At 39.9% G+C, this 24574-nt stretch overlaps 1 long non-coding RNA gene across 1 annotated transcript; it reads right to left on the bottom strand.

Moving 5' to 3' along the window:
* Positions 1-1312: 1312 nt before the first annotated feature.
* On the bottom strand, positions 1313-24061 carry LOC142063521 (uncharacterized). Its single transcript, XR_012662800.1, has 5 exons — positions 23839-24061; positions 23542-23640; positions 22284-22341; positions 9632-9830; positions 1313-3131 (listed from the first exon to the last, which is right to left on the bottom strand). It is a non-coding gene; the product is annotated as an uncharacterized LOC142063521 (long non-coding RNA).
* Positions 24062-24574: the final 513 nt, after the last annotated feature.

The following is a 24574-nucleotide window of genomic DNA, read 5'->3' as shown; positions in this document are numbered from 1 at the left end:
AACCCTAGAGCTTTTGGTCTTTTGTAATCTTTTTCTTTTTTTTTCCCCCCACAATGAATATAGATTTTTTTTTTTAATCTTTTATACAGAGATTTCACATATTTAGATTTGAAAGCTTTCTTACTGTTATGTGAGATTATTTTAAATTAAAAATGCATACGGGACTTACCTGTACAACCAAAAAATGTACTAGCATCCAGGCATAAGCAAACACCATATGAATCTGAGTAATTTTTGGAGCGTGTTTTTGGAGTCTATAACAAAATAATCCTGGCATCAAGAGAAATACTGTGCTGTCAGGCTTCCCGTGATAAGATAAGAATCTTTGCTGTCTGCTTCTATTAGGCTATGCACAGAAAAACATCAGCGGTCATTAAGGAGAGCTTTGCCATCTCCCATCTGGGTCTCATCACTGCCTCACGCACCGCACAGGACCCTGGAAAGTGCAAGAGGAAATAATGCTCCGTGCCTCAGCGCAGCGGCATCGCTCTGGGAGCGGGGAGAGACATATTCGTGTTTTATTGCTCTGTGCTACTCTTCTGAGCTTGAGTTTCCTCACCTTGGACTCATCCACTTACTGTCTCGGTTATGATTTTTCAGGCATTTAGGTTTCCCTTCGCATCTCCGGTTTATGGGTGTTGAGCACCCTGCTCGCCGCACATAAACTCCTTCCTGCACTTTCTCGAGGGCTACAACACCCAGAAAGCTGGCATTAGTGCTGTTCGGCACAGGGAATGAGTGCTACCTGTCATGGAAAAACCCAGCAAATTCTAGAGAAAATATTGTATTTCTCCGTAACATGTTTTAAGGATGCTCTCAGCCAAATGGCTTCCGAAGTGTGATCTCAAGGTCGACACAATGGAAAGGGATTCAAAAATCTGGGTTACATTTTTTTGGCATAAATTAATCTTTCAAACACACAATTCTCTGCCAGTAAAATGGGGATGGTGTCCTCTCTTCCCTCTCTCACCCTTTCCCTACACTGCCTGCTCAAACGTAAAAGTCAGGAGGAAGAACCTTCTCAGTCTCTGTTTGTGGGACCTCACATGTGGCCAAATACTCGTTTGAAGCCCAGAAACAGAAGAAATATAATATTAGCAAGGTAGATTTATGATACACCTGATTTAAAAAAAAAAGCATTGACTGGTTAAAACCATTCAAATTATCAAACTGGAACAGCTAAGTCAGCTAAAACTAACACATTTCTTACTTAGATATTCACAATTTACTTTTTCACACATTCTTGAACACCTGTTTCAAATCCCTGCTTTGATTCCTGTTAGAGGTTTGCTAGCAGGAGCGTTTGTGGAAAATGAAGACCATAAAGGTTAAAAATTAATTCATTTAGACAGACCTATGAATATTTGTGAAAAATACTTTACTTAACGTATTTTAGATACAGGTCATTAACAGAAAAGCGAGTATTCTATAAATAGTTAATGCAAGGCTTGTTTGCTTAGGAAAAAACTGAGAATTGTGTTTGCAATCCTAATGCACCTAATTCACTCAGATATGTGCGTCTTCCTGGGTTTTGATATTTTTGTAACTGGGCTTCTGAGGCGTTCCTATTGACAGTAAATGACTGGTTTTGTGACTTTTGCCCAACAGGTCAAATATTTGAAGAGAGACACCCCATATTCTTCCACTCACCCTCAGAAACAGCCTCCTGGCCAGACCCGCGTCCCACGGACGCGTGCGCTTGCAGCCACCTCGATGCTGCTGTGAAGCGCAGCAAGGACCGACCCATTCGTGCCAGGATTCAGCACTGCCCACCTCGGTCACCGGGAGCGTGTCGCCCCCGTTGGAATGATGGAGGGGACAGAAAGTACTTTGGGACCATTCGGCAGTGCTGGAAGTGATGTAAGATGAGACCTGGATGAAAATGAAGCAGAATTTTTCTGGGTTTTCATGCATTATTAAGACTGAGATTTTAAAAATTAAAACTTTATTTTTCTTTTAAAAAATGCAACAGATGTGTGCAAAGACAAAGCCGGTGCCTGCACTACCTCGTGGAAGCCGTTTTATAGTTATGTTAAGCAGTTACCGGAGGAGAGCACAGTGGAATGACTGCATGTATCTGTCATATGTTAATTAGGGGAATCTGTATAGAGCCAAGTTTTATAACCTTGTTCAATTTTAAGAGGTTTTTACAGTTACTGAATGCATTAAAAACCAGAAAATGTTATGGGGATTGTCCATTGAATTCTACACACTGGAAAGCTCACTTGTTGGGCCTACGGGGAGAGCTGATTTAGTTTTGCTATATAGCCATATGAATACAAGCAAAACAACAGTATAAAAATGTGCAAATCAGAGTCGGCGTAAACCACAAGACACTCGGCAATAAACCTTAATTTGACTGCAAAAAGCAATTTATAAAAGAGAGCTCTTGAACATCTCTGGTTCCTCTAATCATATCTAATTATGGATAGATATGTTCTGTATGTAGAGCATCAGGAGAGACATTGCATGTTCTTGAGCCGCAGTGGTGAACGCTGGAGCCCTACTCAGGCTTTAAAGCCAGTCTGTGCTTTGCCTCAGGACCACAGGTCAGACCCCCAAGAAAAAGGGATTTTGGTGAAATGCCTTAGATAAGCAGAGGGATTGCCCCACAAGCAACAGCAGCAGGAAATTAAATGCTGTACTTTTTGGCGGGTGGTTTGGTGTCTACAGCAGAACTGATCACATCCACTTTATTTTACTCATAGGAGCCATCCAATTAGCTTCAATGGAGCTACTGCCCCTGCACGCCTGTGGAGGGTGCAGGTACCCTCTCACTTCTGCCCGAGCCCTTTCCTGCACAAGTTGGCCCTGCCAAGGGCAGAGAGGACCCCACCTCCACCACTGCCACCACCAGAAAGGGTGGTAGGTCCCCCCAAGCACTGCTGGGTACCTCCCCAAATCACAGCCAAGGTGTCCGGCAGCAGCTGGTGTGGTTTCTTCTCTGCTCTTTCACCAGCAGGCATCCAAAACAATCATTTAATTCCCACCTGGAAACCGGGGCTTTGCAAGGAAGCTGGAGGTCAGGGCAGAGGCAGGACCTTCTCCCCAGGATTGACTGCAGATGCTCTGAAGAGCTGCTCTGCAGGACAGCAGGCAGGGACCCTAATGGGTCTCCATGGCCAACGAGGCTGGAGGAGGCAAGAAGCAGGAGAAAGGACATCAAATATTGGGACTGACCACCCGCCTCCAAGGGGGACCCAGCAGCATGAGGTCGGTGGCAGGATGCACCACCAGCGAGGAAGGAAGTGGCCACGGTGTGAATTATCACCATGTAATTCCCAGATAAACTAAGTTAATAGAGCTGTGGCCTAATTAAACCCCATCCTTTGTTCTCTCCCTTCTTCTCAAGGCAGTGTGAACCCGTGCAGTGTTTTCACTTCTGGGCAGGGAATCCTGGAGCCTTTTCCCAGAACAAAAAAAAAAAAAATCCCATTGAAGTGTTTCTGCATATCTGCAAGCAGGGCCCTGCAAGATCTTCAGGTGAAATGAAGCAGAGAAGACAACAGGAAGCAAAATCAACACAGGACTGAAATTTTTTTGTCATATAGTTACTTAGTAATTAAATCAGAAATGGGCCGGGTTGTCCAATTAACTTCGCCAAAACTGTTCAGACCAAAGTGACAAACAAGATTTGAATGAACATAAATTTTAAAACAAACGGAGTTGAATACACAAATCAGGATGGTTATATGCTATGGAAATTTCATGTATCTGAAATATATTCACACAATAAATACAATGAAGGCTTGGCACACCACTCTTATTTCAGGAGATTTAAAACGTAACAGCAACAAATAACGTTTTCCACATGAAAATTGTGAATCAGCAGCTTGATCTGTTCCCAGTTTTCACAAGCAGAGTCCCGTCTATTATAATCTTGTTTTTCTCAGCCATAAACACAGTGTGAAAAAAAAAAAAAAGAGAGAAATTTATGTTGAATATGGTTATAGTTATTATTTCCCTTCTGGGGATTTATTAAGCATGTGTTAGGAGTTTAGGAATAAAATGAAATTGTTTTTTCGCTACATGGATGTCTTCTGTGACTATCTGTAAAATTTCATTAAGGTGTTAGACTTGATATTGCAGATCAAAGTAATCCCCAGAGATTAGGGAGACCCTGCTAATTGACTAAGGTCATGTACTGCACTTCCCACTGGCACTTTGGCCTACATTGACAACAGAGGAGCAGTCCCATCTCAAAGGACCGTTCTATAAAAATACCATTTTCTTTATCCGTAGTCCAGTTTTCACACCGCTACGATAACAAGGGATTTCATAAATCCAGGCGGACTGATTAGAGTTTTGAGTATGTAACTTTCTGAGTAAAAAATATACATGATACTTTTGAACAATTTTGACATTTTATCTTACCCTTTAAAACTCACGGGAACATATTGCACGTTAGGTGTTTAAGAATAAAAAGTGTCAGCATCTATAGCAAGTTCCATCATTCAAACTTGGCACTAAAGAGGATATTGAAAGTGTTGCTGCAGACCATTAAAACCAGCTAATTTACAACCAAAGACATTGTTGCATGAAGTACCAACTTGGTCAATAATTAGGGCTTGGAATATATATCCAGCTTTGACAAGAGAAAGTTCCTAAAAACCTTTCCCTGTTGATCAAAACATACGATATATTACTCTCAATTGGACAGTCACTGTTAATTCTATGTTGTGATATTATTGAAAATTATGGACTATTGGGGGGGGCGTGGTGAGGAATTATTCCTGCTGTCAGCAAGATTTGTGAACCCATTGCCGAGATATATGCTCCCTCTTGGATCCTACGCTTTGAAATGTGAATGCTGGAAAAGTTGGAGGGAATTCAGAAAAGAACTACAGAAATGAACGATGATTTGGAAAATATGGCTCTTTTCTGTCTTCATCATGGGACAAGTAAGGAACTCATAGCCAATTGTCCAGAAGTTTAAGGGCAAGATTTACAGTTGCATGGAAATAAACAGCGGAGCTCAGATCATACAGCTCATTAATTTAGCAGACTATAAATAAGGACGACCGACAACAGCAAGCTGAGTGAGAAAGGTGCAAATTAGAAATCAGCTTCCAATTTTTAATGCTGTAAGTTATATACCAAGTGATTTTGCCAGAGTTCTTTCACTAAAAGTCTTAAAACAATTTATTTTTTTCCTAAGAAGTGCTCCATTTCAAGAAATTTTTTTAGGTTCGATTCACTGATTGTTTTTCCTCAAGTTTATTCAAGTTCTTCTTGAAGGGAAGATTCACACTTGAGGCAATGTCATAAGCAATGGGTTTACTGGGTACATTTTAATGACATTAATGGATGTAACAACCACCCTTCCATTCACCGGATGAAATCCCCATCTATGCAGAAGGATAGTAGAAGGCTTATGACATACATAAAATGTGTGTCGTTTGCATGGAGATGAATTTCAGACTTTAGAAGCCAACAGAATCACATTTTCCATTATGTTCACCCAGCAGAACGGATTTCATTAATCAGCCTATCATCAAGGTCTCAGTCCTAACACATTACTCACACTAAGCAATACCTAAGATGCAAATAGGTCCACTAAAGCAAAGGACGCATCTGGAGAAGTTGTGTCGTTCTATAAGTGAAGGTGCTTTAATGGACTTTGAGAAATCCCTAGTTTCACAAATGAAATTCTCATACCCTTTCAGCTCTTCAGAAAGGTCTTGAATAAATAAGCTATTCAACAGAAGTATTTAATCACTTATAGCACCGGGGAACTATGAAAAAAGTTAAACTGTTGAATGATGCACCCCAAGAAAACTGGTAAAATTTACCATATACCTCTTCTTCAGCTTAAACAGATAGCTTGAAATTCCTTTTCATTCAGCACTTGACGTTGAACTCTTTAAGCCACCATTTTGAGTAAGATACAGGAGGCTTTAAGTCCCAGTAATATGGAAAGACTTGGTGTAGATGAGGCTTTCTTTACTCTTAATTCTCTGGAATTCCACATGCTGCCAGTATTTTTAATGCCCCACATACCCATTTAAGCATCCTGTTACTTGGGGTGGCTAGGTTTATCCATGATACCTGTCTTTATACTGAATAAAACGTTCGTTTTCTGTCTCATTAAAATTTTCCTGAAGTCGGCTGGACGCTATATTTTCCTTGTTTTATGTCCTAAAGAGTACTATGAAGTTTGAATGACAAAAGTGACTAAAGAATGAAGCAGGAGAAATCCCAACTTCTATATTCACATTGATTTACCCTTCGGTAAATCCCATGAAGCTTTTGGACCTTCCTTTTCTCCAAATGCAAAAGAAGAGTAAAAAATTTTATTCTTCCCGCTGAATCGAGCACTCGTGTATTATTGTTTGCAAAATGCCTAGGAGATGTTAGGTGGGTTTTGTACCTTTTCATGTAGTTAATTTTTTAGTTGTTTCCTACTGCGATCGGTGGTATGTGAATCGTTTGAAAGACTCTTTGGGATAAAATGTGGAAAAAGAATGATGTATTTGTTAATTGTTGTTGCCGTTCTTGCTATGATCTTTGGCAACACCTGCTGGTGGTAGTATGCAGTGCTGTAGCCACTCTACATATATGCCTTCAACATATAGACCTTCAACTGGGAGCGCAACCGCTATCCAACCGCAGAGAACACGGACTCAGTGAGCGGGCTTAAAAATATCAGGCCAAGTTCATGAAAGCATTCGCATAGGCTTTAAAGGCTCAGGCACGCTTTCGCATTAAAATGTGCCTGATTCTGTTTCCCAGCGCATCCACTGTGATTTGTAAAAGTTGCAATTTTACGGTAACATAATCCAAAGAGAATTTTGTACAGAACATCTTCTGTACACTTTCTAGTAACAAGGTATTTTGAGCAGCAAGACAAATAACATTTAGGCATCTAATAAAATCTGTCTGGGTTTTTTTTCAGTCTCAAATCCTCTTTTTTACATAGTACAGCAGCAAAGCCTCGTATTGTAGGTGAAAGTCTGTAAATCTGCAGTAACTGAAAAATAACAGAAGGCGCAGCAGCATTCTTTATGTTAGTCTATATTGATCGGCTCTAATGAGCACCAGTGGAGCTGTAGCTAATGGTGGTATGTCTGGTGTTAAGGGCAAATGTGGGAGAAGATTATCAACCCAAGGGGTTTAACAGTTGCTGGACTACCCTCAGCCCTCAGGGCAATGATGCACTTGAGAGGTCACTGTATCAAATGAGGGAAAAGATTCAGCTTGTGCTGCTGGAAGAAATGCAGCAGGAGCTGTATTTTAGCCGAGACTACAGGCATCAACAAAACAGCTACTATCTGCCGCTCGTTTCTTCCCCTCTCCTTTCCCCCGACCGCTGGCTACCTAGCATTGCATTTCTAATTAAGAACCATAACGTCAGTGATCTGGTAAGGGGTAACACAGAGCTGCTCCGAATTACTCAGGCTTGAATATGCACATGGACAAAGTAGGCAGCTCGGCACAATCAGTGCAAGGGACTCGCGCAGACGCCGAGGAGAATGGCAGGTTACAGCGCAGAACGCTTTTACACCTGATGCCTGTTTATTACCTGGGGGGCTCACACTGCCATTTGATGTGAATTTGCTTGATATTTCATTCACTGTGTTGCTTGCCACCCCCTTCCGAGATCTGAGAGGGGCGAGATGAGTGACCACCAGAGCAGAGAAGGCCACTGGGCTTCAAGGGAAAGTTAACTGGCAGATACGAGAGAATGCTCGCAGTAAAAATGTTAGTGCAGAAAGGAAGCTACAGGTATTCACAAAGATAAAAATGAACTGAGAAATGCCTTGAGGTGTATGGCATGTCGCACATTCTATGCTTTAATAGCATAATGGAATAATTTTAACTGTGTGAGGCTCCAAAACACACCAAGAAGTTTGGTTGAGAACCCAGCAGTGAGATTTCAAATATTTATCACAATAAATGCATATATATATATATATAAAAGAAACAGAATATTTTACTTAATGTTGTAAATAAGCAAATTAAATATTACCTTAGCTCCTTTATGGCATGCTACCCTGTGGTTATGGCAAATTATTTATTAGGTCTTTAAAAATTCTAAGACATGGATTCCTCTTGATCCTTAGAGACCGATGATAGGTCAGATTATTAGAAAAAAATCTTCACAGTTCTAATTTTTTTGCAGTGTTAATATGCAGTTAGGCTGAATCTAGCATTCTTTGTTCCAGTCAGGGATTTCAACCAGAGTTTTGCCCAAACAAGGATGAAACAAGTCAGGATTTGGTCAAAGATGAAGAATATTTCCTACCGCTGTCAGCAAAAAATAAGGCTTTAGACCGTTATCAGGATGTTGACATGAAAATACCTGAAATCAGTGGAGCAGGCACTAAAGCTGGCATGCACACTCACTGGGAGCAATGAGGCTGGTGACGATAAGAAATATTTTCTGCAAAGAAGCAGGAGCTGACACATCTGACGCTCACTGCCTGATGGGCTCCAGCTCAGGGGTTTTATGTCTGCCGGCTCCCACCACTGTCCATTAGACAGGCGCCCGCACCAGGGATGCTGTAGCCACAAGTGACACTAATGTGCTCAACTGTTGACACTGGGGAACCCACAGAAAAATGTGTTCATACCTGTGGTTGCACGCACGGTTAAAAAGTGACCTGCTCTGGCAAAAGAGAATGAGGGAGTTTGCATCGCCGCCGCTTCATCCATTCATCCGTCCGAGTCCTCATGCTTTGGTAATACTGAAATCTCCAAATATGCTAGCAAAAAAAATAACTCACACTGTTTTTAACGTACATCCTGAGATGTATTTATGCATTTCCTGCTGTAGTTTGAATTCATACTTGGTTCAGGCGACACCACGGTCTTTCCTTACAATATGAACCTATGAGCAGACTATGTGGCAAATTCACGACATTAACTTTCCACAGACTTGAGTTCAAAAGCAGCTTGAGTGGGCTTTCTAATCTATACAGCTATTGGAATTTCTTCCAATGGGAAACGCTCTGTTGTACGAGCTGTGCAAGACGAGCGGAAGGTGACCGTGGCCACCGAGCCTGCAGAAATGCTGCTGCAATACTGACTTACTGACAAGGCCGAGGCTGGGTTTAGGAGCCTCAGAGCAAAAACAAGAATCCTGGCTCAAGATGAAGCAAAGAGCTAGATAGCGTGTTTCAAGTGAGTGCTCATCCCCTTCGAATGTTTTTTATGTCAAAATACGTGTTTAAGTATGTGTTTTTCTCCTGCTCGTATTTCAGCCTTGGGAGCTCTGTTTCCCGTGTAGAACTGGGCACCCGGAGACACAAAGGGCTGTTCAGGCTTGAGAGGTGGGACCTTGTTTTCATCATGGACTCTTCTAATACTCTAAACCATTTCTACACTATTTGTTATTAAATTTTAGTTTTGGACCTATTTCATCTTAAGAAGGTCATAGATAAACTTTCAGATGCCATTTTTCTTCTAATGACAGAAGTGACAATTAAATTCCTGTCTATATAGCAGCAAATTCCATAACACACACGGACCAGTTTTACACTCTATTTAGAAAAGGAAGATCTCTCTGCACCGAAGTGAAACATTTCTCTGAAAGGATAATGTGAATAATAGAACAAAAACAGTTTTGTGATGACTTTTTTCCTAAGGAGACTTTACAGTTTTGCAATGCATTATTTAATTTATTTCATACCTTTTTGTTCAACACGCTGTACCTTTGGACAGATGAACATCTGCAGTTTGGAATCAGCTTTTACTGGTTTAGCTGAGCTGGCAAGTAACGGCCAGGTAAGAAACAAGCGCTGCAGAATGATTTGACATTTCTCTTTCCACAGCTGTATCTCTTTGGTTCGGGGTAAGTGCCATGTGCGCATCAGAGGGTTCATCAAAGCCTGCAGAAGAATGAAGTGGAAATGCGCATCGCAGCACTGGCAGGACCCTGGGTCTATACGGGGCTTACTTGGGACCCTGCTATATTTACCTCTATCATGGATGTTAACTCCAAAATCTAATTAGTCCAAAATACCTCTTCCAAAGCAAATAGGAAAATGTAAACGAGCACAAACATTAATGTTACCAAAAAGCTAAAACAAATAACTCGGTGATCATAATGACATTTAGATAGCAGTCTTCGAAGTGATTGGTTTACTCAGATCTTTTGCTGTGACAGGTGTATAAGGGTAGGTAGGCTTGCTTCTCAACGTCTGCAACAAAACCCCCTCAGAGTTTAATGATGTGGGAGTCCAGCTGAGGGACCTATCTTTTTTTTTTTTTATAAGAGTTAGTATTGACTAGTCATTTTGAAATGTTTGCTTTGAAAAGGACATGCTATTTATTTTTTCTTTCCATTTAAATATCAAAAATAAAAGATCTTGCTCTAGCTCAAAGTAATAATCCATATGATGAATAACCACCCAGCGGCATAACACGTTTCCCCACTCAAATGAAGAATAATTTTCAGCTTTGAAGATTAAGTAGCCACCAAGTTTACCCCTTAACCCATCAGTATCAAAAAATCTTACCAAGTCATTATAACCTAGGCAGCAAATAAAATTTTTCTGGTATATTTTTCCACATACATTTCAACCACATAAACGAAATGCAGCTATTTCAGGGATTTCTAAGAAATGCACCTTATTTTCTTTGCACTGGAGGTTTTCACTTTACAGTATCCTAGCCTTCACCCCTCAAACACCACTAAATCCCATAAGTGATCCCAGGATGATGCTGTTTAGCACAGTACTATTATTTTCAATGAAGCAGCAAGTACAGCTGCATGAGCACTTGAAAATGCATGAGTCTTGCCAGGTTGTGAGTGGAACCCAAAACCTGAACCTTGTGTAGTTTAGAGGAAAAAAAAAAGAAAAGGAAAAAACCCTCCAAAACAAAAAATTATGTTCATTTAAAGCCACTTTAGAAATTAATCTATATTAACATAAAATCTGTTTCATATCCGCAGATCACATGGAAATCTCCTCTTAAGGAAACAGCCCCTTTCCTACTTACTGATGTCTTTTCGGAGAGCATTGGCTCTGCTCTCTGAATCCCAACATCTTCCTAACACCTCCTGGGGAATTTGGCCACAAGGATCTTCCCTTCCATACACGTCCCTTATGGAAACACAACCATAATCCCCGTCAACCATGATGGGGTGAGAAACTTTCCTGGTCCTCACTTTCCTGCCTGGAGCATCTTAGTGATGATTTAAAAATTATTTAAAATAGGTAAAGTGCGAATTAAACCATTCAAACTCAAACCAGCACAACTGTCCAGAGCTTCTCAGCAAAGCGGTTCTGTCGTTTAGTGCAAGAGGAGCTCGGCTGAACTTTCAGCACATTTCCCCTATGACAAGACCGTCTGTGAGATCTTTGGGTGGCGGAAAGATTTGGACCTTAAAAAGTTTTCACAGGTCATTTGAAGAGTATTTAATAACACATTCTTTGCTTGGTATTAGAGTGAAATAGCCAAAAAATACCAAATTGTCTCAGTGAAACACAATCCGACCAACACTTTCCCCTCTCTGGCTTCATGGCGTTTACAGGACTCTCTCCTCTTTCTTTTTAATTCTGTGTATCTTTCTGTCTCTGCAGTTCAAGCCTGACTCAGCACAAAAAACCAAATCTTCATATTCTGGTATTTCCTAGGTACCCAAATATTATATTTATAGGAATTCAGCAAGGTCTTTCCTGCCTGAGGTCTCCTCACTGGCTGATGGAGCCAGGCCAGGTCTGCAGTGGGTCTCAACCAGTGCAGCTTTGCTGACTTCAACAGAGCTTCACTAAATTACTTGAGACAAATCTTTGGCTTCTTATTTAAAAAATGCTCCTAAATTGCTTGAGGACGATATAAGCACAGAATGGAAAAGATGCATCTGCCTAACTATTAATTTACTTTCTTTAAAATCAAAATATTAAATGCCTTCTCAGCTCTGAGGCTTCCAGGACTTGAGCCTTCAATGGATTGCATTATGTGACCAAAGTCAGAGGATGAACTACTCCTGTTTTCAGGAACATTTTCCATTTTGACGTCTCATAGCCAAAAGGACAAGGTTCGGTGTATCAATTAAAGCTCATTGCAGATGAACTCTGTTAATAGATCTGTTACATGATCCCTGTGCTATCTTTGGCCAACAGATTTCTTGTCTTTAAGTTTATTCCTAAATTTTTCCATCCAAACTCGTTCTTTTTTTGGGGGAGTGCTTTTATCTCCATCTCCATCGACTCCATTTGTGTGTTTGTCCCGTCATCATCATCTCAGTGAATAACCCTCCCATGACTATTTACCTGCATTCCTTGCAGGTTTCTTAACATCCAGGCTCCATATTTATGCCCACTGCCTCTCGGTTCGGTCACTGGGTTACTGAGTTCAATCACCCCTTAATTTATCTTTATTTTTCCAGAGAAAGAGTAAATTTAAAAATGTTTCTCTCAAAAAGCAATCTCACAACATTCAAGCATGTGCTTGATGCCTTCCCAGAATACATACCTGGTTCTCCAGTACAGAAAGGCTGCTATGCCTAAAATTGAAGGGTAATGGTTTCATATTTAAAGAATTACTGACAGCAGTGTCACTAATGGTGCCTTAACACAGAAGACAGCAAAACCTAATTCAATATGGAGAAAACTTTGTTGATTGAAAAACAAAGAAATATATCATTTCATTACCTGCTCGTATAAAATCATTAGCAGTAAAAGGACAGCAATGAGAGAAAAATCAAGTGCTGAATCATGAACACAGTCAGCAGATCAAGGTCTTCTAAAAAATCTTTAGCAGGGAAAAGAAGAAACAGTGGATATTATTTCCAATTATTTCTCAAATTGGAACAGAGAAAGGAAAATAAAAAATACACACACACACAAAAAAAAAAAAAATCCCTGACTTGGTGCTACTGGAGTTTGTAGCTGGAAGGAAAGTCCTTGCTTATATTGAAGTAAAGTTCTGAAAATAAGCAAAGAACAGATTTATTGATTTTTGGTGAAGTCTGGGTGTAAAAAAGAGAAAGAATAAAGAAGTGCTCTTTGCCCGCTATGTCCAAATGACATCCCCAGTGGCCTTCTTAATGGTGGGGGAGGGGAGGGGGCAGGTGCCTACCCCGGCACATGGACACAACTGCCCTTAGGCTAGGGCTAATGGTATTGGCTGAGCCTGCTGTAAGCCTCTCTTTTCTAATAGCCAACTTTCTCTGTGCGAGAAGACAGACAGATATTGATTGGTCCAAATGCCCTTGAGTTGACAACATCTGAAATGAAAATCCACAAGGCTAGCACAAACTTTCTGCAAGTTCAATTTCTGGAATCTGATTATGAGGCTGGACTGGGAAACTGTTCAGACATGTAAAAGGTCTCCTTTTGTCGCTGGCTTTATACGTGTAATTATCGGGAGGTAAGCGGCTTCGTCAGATTTGCTAGACAAATGGCAATTTTAAGAGGCAATTTAAGGGTAATAGCGTTTTGATTAAAGGAAGAAAGCAAGCCATCTCTGTCGTGAAGTTTAACGGCAAAGGATCTAATTCGCAAAGGCACAGGTCGCATTTCCTAGCTGTAAGCAATAATTAGGTATAAATAAATAAAATATGCATTTTCTTTTCATTTGCTGCTACAAGGGATGCTTTCAAAAGTTGCTGAACAGTGTTAGAGAAAGCTATACAATTTAAAGGGTTCACCTTTCGAGGAACTTACTTCATCCATGCAAAGGCTAAGGTTCAAACTAACACTGACTACCAGCAAGTCTGGTTTTTTTTTCTATTGACTTTGTTTTCCAGAATTAAAATGTTGAAGTTACAGTTTGCAAATGTTAAGGTTGGGGAATGGAGAAAGGTGGAGGAGTTTATCTGTACCTTATTAAGCATTCTTTTTTTATTCTACAAATTCCTCCTAAATCAATACATTGACTACTGTATATACCTTAAATAAAGCATTATTAAAGTGGAAGCAGTGTTCCTGTCTTAGCGGGTTATTTAGAAGCATAAAAGATACACTCTTAAGAATCAGTCTCATGCCAGGTAAAGTACAGCTGGAATACACATTAAATTTATTCAGTCATTGATTTGTAATGTTGATCCTCCATGGCTTCATGTTTCATTTCTCATTAATCTTAGTTAACCCTCTCAAAACAATGCCAACGTTGTCGTTTGATGTATTGAAGATCCAGCGTGCAGAGGAAGCTGCTTTCTAGACTGTGATTCCTGCCATCAGTAAGGCTAAAGTCACAGAACCAACGAATCTTGTTTGCTTGGTTGTGGTTTGTTGTTTTTTTTTTTTTTTGTTAAAAAGAGAGTTTTCTCTCGAAGGGAGAAACAAAGAAAGAAAGAAGGTGCTGTCCTAAGACAGGGCATCTGACTGATTTGGCTGCAGAGTATTAATAGATCTGCAGGAGGTCTCCTATGGGGCAAGGAGCAAACTGCTGTGGTGTTTCCACTAATAAAGAACCAGCTCCAGAGGAAAGCCACTACAGAGTAAGGCAGAAAGCCGCAAAGAACAATCCTAATTCAAAAATCAAGATCTCTGCCTGTAAAGTGCCATTAACTATTTTAATCTGTGGTTCTTATTAAAGTATTTCCATCTTCCACCTGCAACGCCTTCCTGTCCACCCGATATCGGTGCTTTTTCAGAGAAGCTGGTTGAAGAGGAGGAGGAGAGGTCATTTTTGGAGGAACCAACAGCAAATATGTACAAGTGTGCAGACACGCGGAAGCCTCGGGCACGTAGCACCCTGCAGGAGGTGGCACTCGTCATTAAAACTCTGTCCTTTCCCGGGTAGCATGAATTGGGTTGAACCCATCATTCCTGTGGGCTCCACACTGGGCATGCAGAAACTGAGCTGCAGCGATCACTAACCACTTCTGAAAATCTTGCCTGATCTCTTTTTGGCAAGTACGGGTAAGAATATATTCATCATCGTATGTCATGATGCACGTGACAAATATCAGCTGTTTAGACTAAATGGCCTCCTCCTCACTGCAGAAAAGTATCTCTCACTGCAAAACCATAACCAGGGTCATAGTCCTTCTTGAGGATGCAAGTGCTTTTATTATGGATCAGCTCTATGGGCTTTGATTTTAGCATCCAGCTTACTTTAAAATCCATCTGTCTTATAATTATCATGTCCAAACTTCCCCATTTGACTTTATAATGAGCTTTGAATCCCAGCAATATAGTATCAATAGAGGACAAAAATGGAAAAAAAAAAATATCCCAAGCTTCCATTTTGCCTATAATTATTTACAGACCGTAAGAGATCAAGACACAGATGAAGAATGGCATCCCCTTTCACATCCATAGAAGTTACATTCAGCATCAAGGGGGAAATGTTTTAGCTGAAGATAGACTATGAAGTAAACATTAGCAGCAAATGTGAGTCTCGTTTTCCATAAATCCATCCCTTGAAACCGTTTCTTCTTTCAGTACCAAATAGTCTTTCTAATCTTTTGCCTTTTCAAATAGCTGTGATAATATTAAAACCATGCTTCACAGTAAACAGCATTTCTGGGATTTTCCTAAGAGATGTGGCTTTGGATAAGAAAGTGCAATTGAGTTAAAGCAGTAGGAGAGCCTGGAGTCAGTGGGGTTTGTTGTGATCAGTTGACCACTTCCCAGTAGGCATCTCTGCAGTTGCTGAGAATTACTAAACACCATTTCAAGGAATATAGGTAATTCAGTCAACCAAAAAACCAAACAAAATAACCCCAGCATAAAATACATTTTAAAAAACCCTACTGGCATCTGAAACGGAGAAATCTGTCGAGCCTGCTTTGAATCATTCCTGGTGTACGTAGCTAAGTAAAACTCGGATGGGCAAAACTTCTTAATGTGCACATGGATTAGTAAAGAAATATTTCTGCAACCACTGGAAGATTTTTGAGATAGAGAAGTGACAAAGCTGGGTTTTTTTCCCCAATACTTAGAACGTATCACGCCTTTCACACAAGTATGGCACAACACGTTGCGGAGTAAATAAGAATGCGCTATTTGATACAACAGTTCAGAGAAGACATTACAGCTGACGGATTTCCTTGCTGTCAGATAAATGCGTGTCAGGTTTGTCCCGTGCCAAGCATGGCTGTCTGTGGCCTGGCCATGATTTTTGCTGGAGTGCCTAGAAAAAACCTTGTAATCCCTGCCACATTTCCTCACAGTTTTTCATGGTGAATTGAAGCTGGCTGATACCAGCCAGGACGAACAGCTGAGGACCATTCAGGTACAGCTCAGGCAGTTCTCAGGCTGTTCTCTTTTCACTTAGAGTTCCTGATCTGTCATCAAAAAAATTCCATAAAAAATTCTCAGCAGGACTTTCATGGCCACTATTGACAAGTAAATACATGCATGTAACGTCCATACAGATGTCACACACTTTGCTGAAACGCCAGCACATGCAAAATTGAATGAACAATATCTGTTGGTATTTTATCATTATTGCACTTCTAAGACAATACTCTGCTACCTCTATAAAGAATGATAGGACAGGCAGGCTGAAGTAGCTGCAGGGGATCCTATGCCTGTTGACTGCCAAAGCTGCTTACTGCTTAACAACTGATCAACTGGCCCCCAAGGCAACAGCTTAACAAGCCCCAGTAGAAGTGGACTCAAGATTTCTTCCTCAGCAAAGAAAATGAAACCATTTACCAGGTATGACCAATATCTAGAAATCAAGGGTAACAGCACCAACAGCACTTCAGCTCCCAGCTCTTTAGAAATAGCACAGTATTTTTAGTCTGAATTCCTAAAGTCTAGCACAGCTTACTGATATTGCAAGAGGAGAGAGGAACTTGGTCCAGGGCTGCTTTGCAGAGACAGAGCTTGGCTTGCTGCACCTTGCACACTTACTTGCCTCCAACACCTCCGGTGAGAAGGGATGCTTGCGGGCGCTCTGGGGCAATACCATGTCATACGTGTGTGTGAGGGAGAGAGAAAGCGAGGGAGAAAGAGAGAGCTTCGGTACTGAAATGCAGCAATTCCTCTGGGGTAAGATGTGGCAGCTGTTTACCAGCACAAAGCAATTCTGTACAGCAGTTTCAGGGAGGAAATGAAGAATACTGTACTCGGCTGAAACTACAGGGGGGATTTTAGGAAGGCAGAATTTAATTACCCAAGCTGGAATTTGGCCAGGACACCAGGGCTCACACCTCTGCTCTTGTGAAAAGTGCCAAGGGGTCTTTAATAGTAACAAACGGTGAAGATTTTGGGTTAGTGTTTCACCTGAACGACGCCTTCAATAACGTTTTGCTTCTTAACAGCATGCTAACAAAACTTTATCCAAAAGTCCCTGGTTTTGCAGTGGAGTTTCTGTGAAGAATAGCTTTTCTTATGAAGTTTCTGTTTATCTCGGGATCATCTAGAAAAAGCTGCACTGTAACACGTCTTCAGGTCCACTGCAGGAAATGAAAGGAATATTTGCCATTTTCAGGCGGGGTAGACCACAGAGACTGCCACCTAATATATCCAGATTAGCTGAATCAGCTCCATAACCTACCAATAGCCTGACACGTCTCCTAAAGCATCCATACTCTAGTTCTTCCATCCCTCGAGTCAGCAGTGTTCTTCTTAGGAGATTATTATATATTTTTTTTTAGCAATGTTTCTAAAGGAAGCGTGAAGCTAGAGGGAGGGTTGGCGTTTTCCAATTTGTTTCCATGACTCACGTTTTTATAGTTTCAGTCCTGCAGCCATCAGGAGAGGTGTGAAGAAAACCTGCAAGGACAAACCTTATTTGAAAATTGGAATGACCTGTTAACAACTCACCTTCCTGCACACAGATTTATTAGCATATGTTACTGGCTGTATTCAGTGGGGCTGTTACTTGTGAGGCTGGGTGAGCATTCTCCACTTCAGGTTTCTCCTCTGTTTTCACTTCTGCCATTTCTTCCTTAGCCATATTCTCCTAATTAAACTTGCAGATTTTTGAATGTTGTTTGATTCATGCCTCCAACTCTTCATTTCTAGATCATTATTCACCTTCTCCCTTTATGAATATACTAAAGAACTTGACAATAATGAGGCTGCAGATTGCTGAAACTACCCTGCATTACGTTAACTGGTAAGTGTCACATCATTTCTTTGTATTTTTTACTTGTAATAGACTCTTTGTGCTTACACTGGAACAAGAACTGTTTTCTGCTCCGTGCCCCTGCATTGCCCTCTGTAGGGCATTACATTTTTGTAATGACCAAGTTACCACTATTACTGAACACGATATCAACTCTGGAAACCTGTTAAGTGTCCAGACACTGTGCCATCTGCAAAAGCTTCTTGGGAAAAGAGAAGGTTCAAAAACCCTGGCTAACTCTAGAGTGTTTGTGACAACTTCTAATAAGGTCAGAGTCCTCAAGAAGAGGGATCCGTATAACCCTGAGACCCTAAGTTTTTGGAAGAGCTGTGTCAGACCTTCAGAGGCAGCTTTCGGGTTTACCAGCAAGCTCCAGCTTTTCTCAGCCATGCTTAAGCATATTCACTGTAAAAAAGTTTGCAGATGCTAATCTGTCCCATATTACAGCACTCACAATCTGTAGAGAGAAGCAAGGATGATCTTTAGGACCAATAGGGTCCTAAATAGGACCTTGAGGATCAATAGGGTCCAATAAGCAGAAATTGAACATCAAAGCAAGAAACTAGTATAATGTCATAGCCAGTATCACATCCAACACACGAGAAAATGGATGCCATGTCACGCACACGTGACACGATCTCAGTGAAATAACCTAAGTACAAAAGAAAGGAACAAAACAGTGTAGATTTACTCAACAAATATATAAACAAAATCTTTAACTCGAAATTGTAGGCATGACCGCTCTAGCAATGCTGCAACGGCATGTGAAATGCGAGCTCCATGTCTGCCAGCACCAGGAGGATTTCAATATCACAAGCCCTAATGATTTCTATTGCCTCATTGTAGCATCCTCTGAAAGGAAACACAGGACTGGATCAATGTAGTCATTGACTGAACTCACTGTATGGATAACTGATGTACATTAATACAGTCTACATTCAACTGGAGTGGTCCTCAGAATTACAACTAAAGGTATAACAATGCAATCTTCGCTTTAACCTGAGCAACAGCGGAATTGACTTTTCCAGCTCTGTTTTCAAGTAGACACTGCTAGCTCCGTTGCAGGGCAGTGTTGCAGGCCCCCAAGCATCCTCTCCGTAAAAAGTGGAGTATCGTTAGGTGAGGTAACCCCCAAACACAACTCATCATAGCATACATCTGCACCATTTAAAAGTACTTTGTACTTCTAAAGCATCTCTGCAGAGTAGACTGATCTATAGGTGCTTTATATATACCTTTAAAAACCTCACAGGAGGTTGTGAGAGATAAGAATCAATATTCTCATTTTATGGATGAGCAACCAGATTAAACAACATACCAAAGGCTACACAAATTTTGTACCACATGTTCATAAACAGGATTCCTATTCCGTTGCTGGGATGCATATAGGATTTTCTCCTACTCTATGAAACTCATCTTTCTCTCAACCACAATGAACTTGCCTGTAGCGTAAAACTACTCCGCAACTTTACGGCTTCCTCTTCTTTTCATCTGGTTGTTTGTTCTGCTGACCCAGCATCACCTCTGTAACACTGAAACCCTGACAAACCATCAAGTCCTGCTTTCTGACATAGCAGAGCAGGGGATTAGAGAATAACTGTTCAGCCTGTAAAATTAAATTAAATATACTGTGCACACCATACCCCATTTTACGTGCCGCAGAAGAGATCTTGTCAGAGCAGCTGAGGCCTGAACTGGGTCCTAGGTGTTACACTGTTTATTTCAATGGAAAAGTGACCAGAAGGAGGAAATCCCTATGACCAATAAAATTAACACCGCAGTTCACTAGTACCCAGAGGCCAATGGCAAGTCATGGGATTGGGGGGATGACTACCTAGCAACCAATAACTCATCCAGCCAAGACAACTGTCCAGAGTAAACAGAGTCCCAAATATACGTTTTAAAGGAATCAAACTCTACACCTCGTCTTTCCGAGTGTTCATCTCAAACTTTGATTAGTTCAGTGTTTGGTTGATGTTTTATTTTTCACAGAAAAACAAGCAAAAACTAATTCTGTGCCAGGGGACTGTTTTTAAAGAGAAATAAGAGGAAATTCACAGAGAGAGTTTAACCTTTCAAGATCCAGAATTTCAGAAAGCAGGATTACGAATTCTGCTTCAGTGTGATTTAAGTTGCATTTTTGGATGTTAGTTGGATATATTTCAACATGAAATCTTCCTGCCTAATGAACTGAGAGAGAAAATTAGCAGGGTAGTGTGAAACGTGATTATCCATAGGACAACTACTAAAAAAATTACTGTTGCAGAATTTATTTGGTATATATCTTCTACATTGATTGATGATGACGTTTGGAAAATAATAGGCAAATGCTTCAAAATAGTGTTAAACTTTGAATATTTGAAAAATAATTTAGAATACTCTGAAAAAACTCTTTTTTTTTACTTCTTGTTGGTTTTCCTTGAAGGAAACTGGTAATTCTAATTTCACCATTAGAAAACAGATCAATCATGGGAGTCATTTATACCACTTAGTTTATTCAGCATGGGCTAGTTCTAAATTTAAAGCAGAGAGACCATCACTTTTTTTGATGCCACAGGAAGTCTACCAAGTTTAAGCAGGAATATAAGACATAACTGTGAATTCTTAGAAATAAAAAACCACGTTCCCTACGTTAACTTATTTAGCATACAGTCATCACAACTCTTTGGGGAATCACGTTTTCATGTAGGTACCATTAGCCAGAGATGTATCAAGTAACAGTATACACACGGTACAAATTTCAGCTCCATTATTCTTTCTAAGGAATGCTGAGAAAAAAATTTATTATGATCTCAGTTATAAAAGCTTTTATTTCTTACAAAAGCCTTCTCACACCCTTTAATTTTCTACTTGATGTAGTTTCCAAAGTTTTCGGTAACCATCTCCCAGTTATTAGCAACTCACAAATGAGACAAAGTGCTATCACACGTCTATAATTGTAGTATCGACAAGGTTAAAACACAGCTCAAAATCATACATTTAAATTCAATATCTAACTATTGATAGATACGCTTGCATGTTTGCTTCTGCATCTTCCGTCACAATGAAAAAATTACAAAATACCTGCTGCTCAGTACTCTAGACAGATGTTAGATGTGCTGAAAACTTTTTGAAGATTGTACTTCTAGCCACTAAAAGAAAGTTCATGAATATTTTCACGTCGAGGACTACCAACAATTTTTCTTTTCCAGTGAAAGAATTTCGCTTAACATCATGGGTCAATCAAGTGTTTTAGTCTCAGGAGAAAGTGGAAGAAATCACTTGAAAATGGCTGGAAAAAAATCTTAGTTCCAGAAGGAGTTTTGAAAAGGTGGACTCAAGGTCAGTAAAGTGCTAAATGCTGTTCCTGACTCTCGCCAATCCCTTGGTGCTCCAGTTCATACAGCAAGTTGATTAGAACAAGCAGAGCTGACTGCCTTAAAGATGCCTTGTAATAGGCCACAATGCATCTGTTAGACTTGTAAAAATCAGGTATATTTTATGGAAAGCCAAGGCGTACTTGTTTGTACATCTTAGAAGAGGAAGAACAGATGCTCGGTGCCTTAAAAATATAAATACATACGCTGTGATTTAAGTCATAAAGATGCATAAACGCATACTTTTTAAAATCATTCTCAATTTCCCTTAAAGATCTGAAGAGCTGTGCAAATTTTATGCCTAATCGAAGCAGATAGTAGCCTTTATATGATAAAACTATTTTTCAGAACGGAACTTAACCGTAGAGCAGAAGCATTTCCGAGTGGGGTTAGCCCGGTTTTGTTAAGCCTTACGCATAAAGCATGATGATCAAATTAATGAATGTCATAGTGTTTTGGAGGTGACTCTTCTATCTAGAGAACAAATACTACTATTGACCTGAATCCCAATACAGTGACATTACTATGTGCCAACCGGTCATTTTTATATTAAGAATAAGCTAGTACATGTAGAATTGATTATAAAAGCTAAATGCTCTTGGGATCCCCTACACTGAAATTAAGCTCAACAAGCTCCTAGGAAAGCTAAACAAACTGTCCAAGCTTGTGAAGCTTTGTTTAGGTTGGGGATACTGGGAAAAAAAAAAAAAAAAAGGAAGAGAGGGTTTTAAGATTGTAAGATTTTGAAGTAGGTCTTCCAAAAAGATCATCTCACTTGTTAAAGCACCTGTTGGATTCCTTAGCTAGAAGGAGGTTTATTTTTATATTTATGTTGTCTTAATTTATTAATTTAATATATTCAGAACCAGTTCAGAGTATTTGAGACTGCAGTAGTTGACCTAGCAATTAGCTGACTGTACTAAGTCTCTGACTTTAACACCAACTTACCTTCAAGAGCACTGGTGTTTTACATCCGTAGGGCAAAGGTGAAGTCGTGTACACAAGACTGTTGAAGAGAAAAGGCGAAATTTTTAAACTATAGTAACATAATGTATAATAACATAACTACATTCAGGGAGAAATCAGTATTTTTTTACATGCATTCATATATATGTTTCCTACACACGATATGTGTGTAGCTTTCAACAATAACTTCAGAATTTTTTTTTTTGAAGTTTCAAAACATATTAAGAGACTCAAACACACTACAATTAAGCTTTTACCAAAATTGCGCCTGTACAAAACGATTTATGGTTTAACCAATTGGAGTGACCAGGATTTTCCACATGAAAAATAGGGTGTTTTATCAAAAGGATAAATTAACACTACAGCATTTTATAGCTACTAATTAGGATTTAACAGTAATTCAGTAAAATTATTCATCTGACTTTGTAACTGAAATGTCTGACAAACAGCAAAGTCAAACCTCTGTTTCAAGTCAAAGGTGTTCTGCGATTGACATACTGTAAAAATAACACAACAGAGCTATCATCGTGTTGGCTGAACAAGCAAAACAGAATGTGGGCTGGAAACCAAGCTCATTTTTATTAATTTGTCAGAATTGCACAAAAAGCCATAGTTTGATTCTAACAGGGAAGACAATTTGAAGCTTTCCCTTTTAGCAGAATTAAAAACAGGACTGCAAAAGTTTGGGGAATGCCTCCAGAACAGTTGTACCTGTGCAAACCTTATCTTTCCATGTTCACCTTCTGTATTTCTACAGGTTTTCTATGTAATAAGATTACAAAGTCACTGTAAGCTTTTCAATTTGTATGGATTTCTCCTAAAAATAGCGGTTGAATGCATGAATTAAATGGTGGAATTCCATGACCACTTATGCAGAAGGCCAGTCTGGATGACCGTAATAGTCCCTGTCGGTCTTAAAATCCATAAGTCAATTAATATATGAATATGATATAATTTAGAGGCTTGTTTTCATGGATCCACTTGAGATTAAATATAAACAGCTAAGCTTTAGTTATTTTAGCATCTGATATTTGTCAAGCAAATTGCTTCAAAATCAAACCATGACTTTCCATCCTGGTGAAAACATTTAATTACACTAACTACTAGTAAAATTAGTCCAATATGGTCTCAAATGCTTTTGGTTAGTGTTAAATACTGACACAGCTATTTGTCATCCCTCCGGGTTCTAACGCGCGGTAACATTTCCCAGGTCCATCCAGGAAAATGTTCACGCACTCACCTGCAACAGAGGCAACAAAGGCTACCTGTGCCTTGAGATCTAGTAAGCGTTTCCAAAGAGCTGAAGAGTGACAAGTGCCATTATCATGAATCCGAAAAACTTTCAAAAGAGCAAAAACCATGGATTTTTGTATAAGCTTGAGAACTTTTTGCAAAAGCCCTCAAAACAGTAACTCTAGGTCAATAAAGCATTTGTCAGCGACAAGATACCTGCAGAGCCAGCTATTTTGTACCAGTAAAAGGCAGCAATGCTTGGGCACACAACCGACTGAAGGTATTCCGATTATTGATCGATTACCTTTCTGCTGAGGACCTGACAAATTTTCGATGTCACGATTCACATGGCGAAGACGTTAGAACTGCGAGAAGTATATTTTCATGCATTCTTCGATCTGTTTTCCTTGTCGCATCTGCAAATTTCTTCAGTAAAATTCTTTCTCGTTGCAAAGATATTTTTGGAAGTGGACCGACAGTGAGCTAAGCCAAGAAGTAGAGGGAGTCAATCACCTGCTTAGAAGCAGAGTGCTGTTTCAAAGTGAAAAGTTTACCAGCGTCAGTGTTAAGTTTCACTTACGGTTATTAATACGAGCATGACCACAATAAGCTGAGGTAGCAATGTTGTTTTCATTTGTTCACACAGTGCATTTTTTTCATGAGAGTAAAAAATGTTCCTCTAGAATCGCTCTAGCACTGCAATAGCTGGGAGTAGTGAGGTGAAATATGGCAGAAAAATAACATTCAGCCAAACAACGTGTTCCTGAACACTGTGACAAAACTGGGTTTAACTCAAACAAGGTCACATCCTTAAAAAAATCACAAATCCTGAATGCATAACTCACTCTGACACTCTGACTTTCACTGATGTGGGAAGACGGCCTGCTAAAACCTGTTTTGAATGCACAAACTGATAAAAATTAACGTCGTTGTTTTAACACGATGAATTCTACAAACCCTGCTCAAAGCCCAACACCACTTGAGCAGCTGACGCAAAATCTGGACAAACATTCATGTGTTGCTGAAGAGTCTGCTGTAAC

This window comes from Phalacrocorax aristotelis, chromosome 12, assembly GCF_949628215.1.
Source record: "Phalacrocorax aristotelis chromosome 12, bGulAri2.1, whole genome shotgun sequence".
In the NCBI taxonomy this organism is placed as follows: domain Eukaryota; kingdom Metazoa; phylum Chordata; class Aves; order Suliformes; family Phalacrocoracidae; genus Phalacrocorax; species Phalacrocorax aristotelis.
Note: the sequence above shows the minus strand (reverse complement) of the source record. Positions and strands in the feature narration are given on the sequence as shown.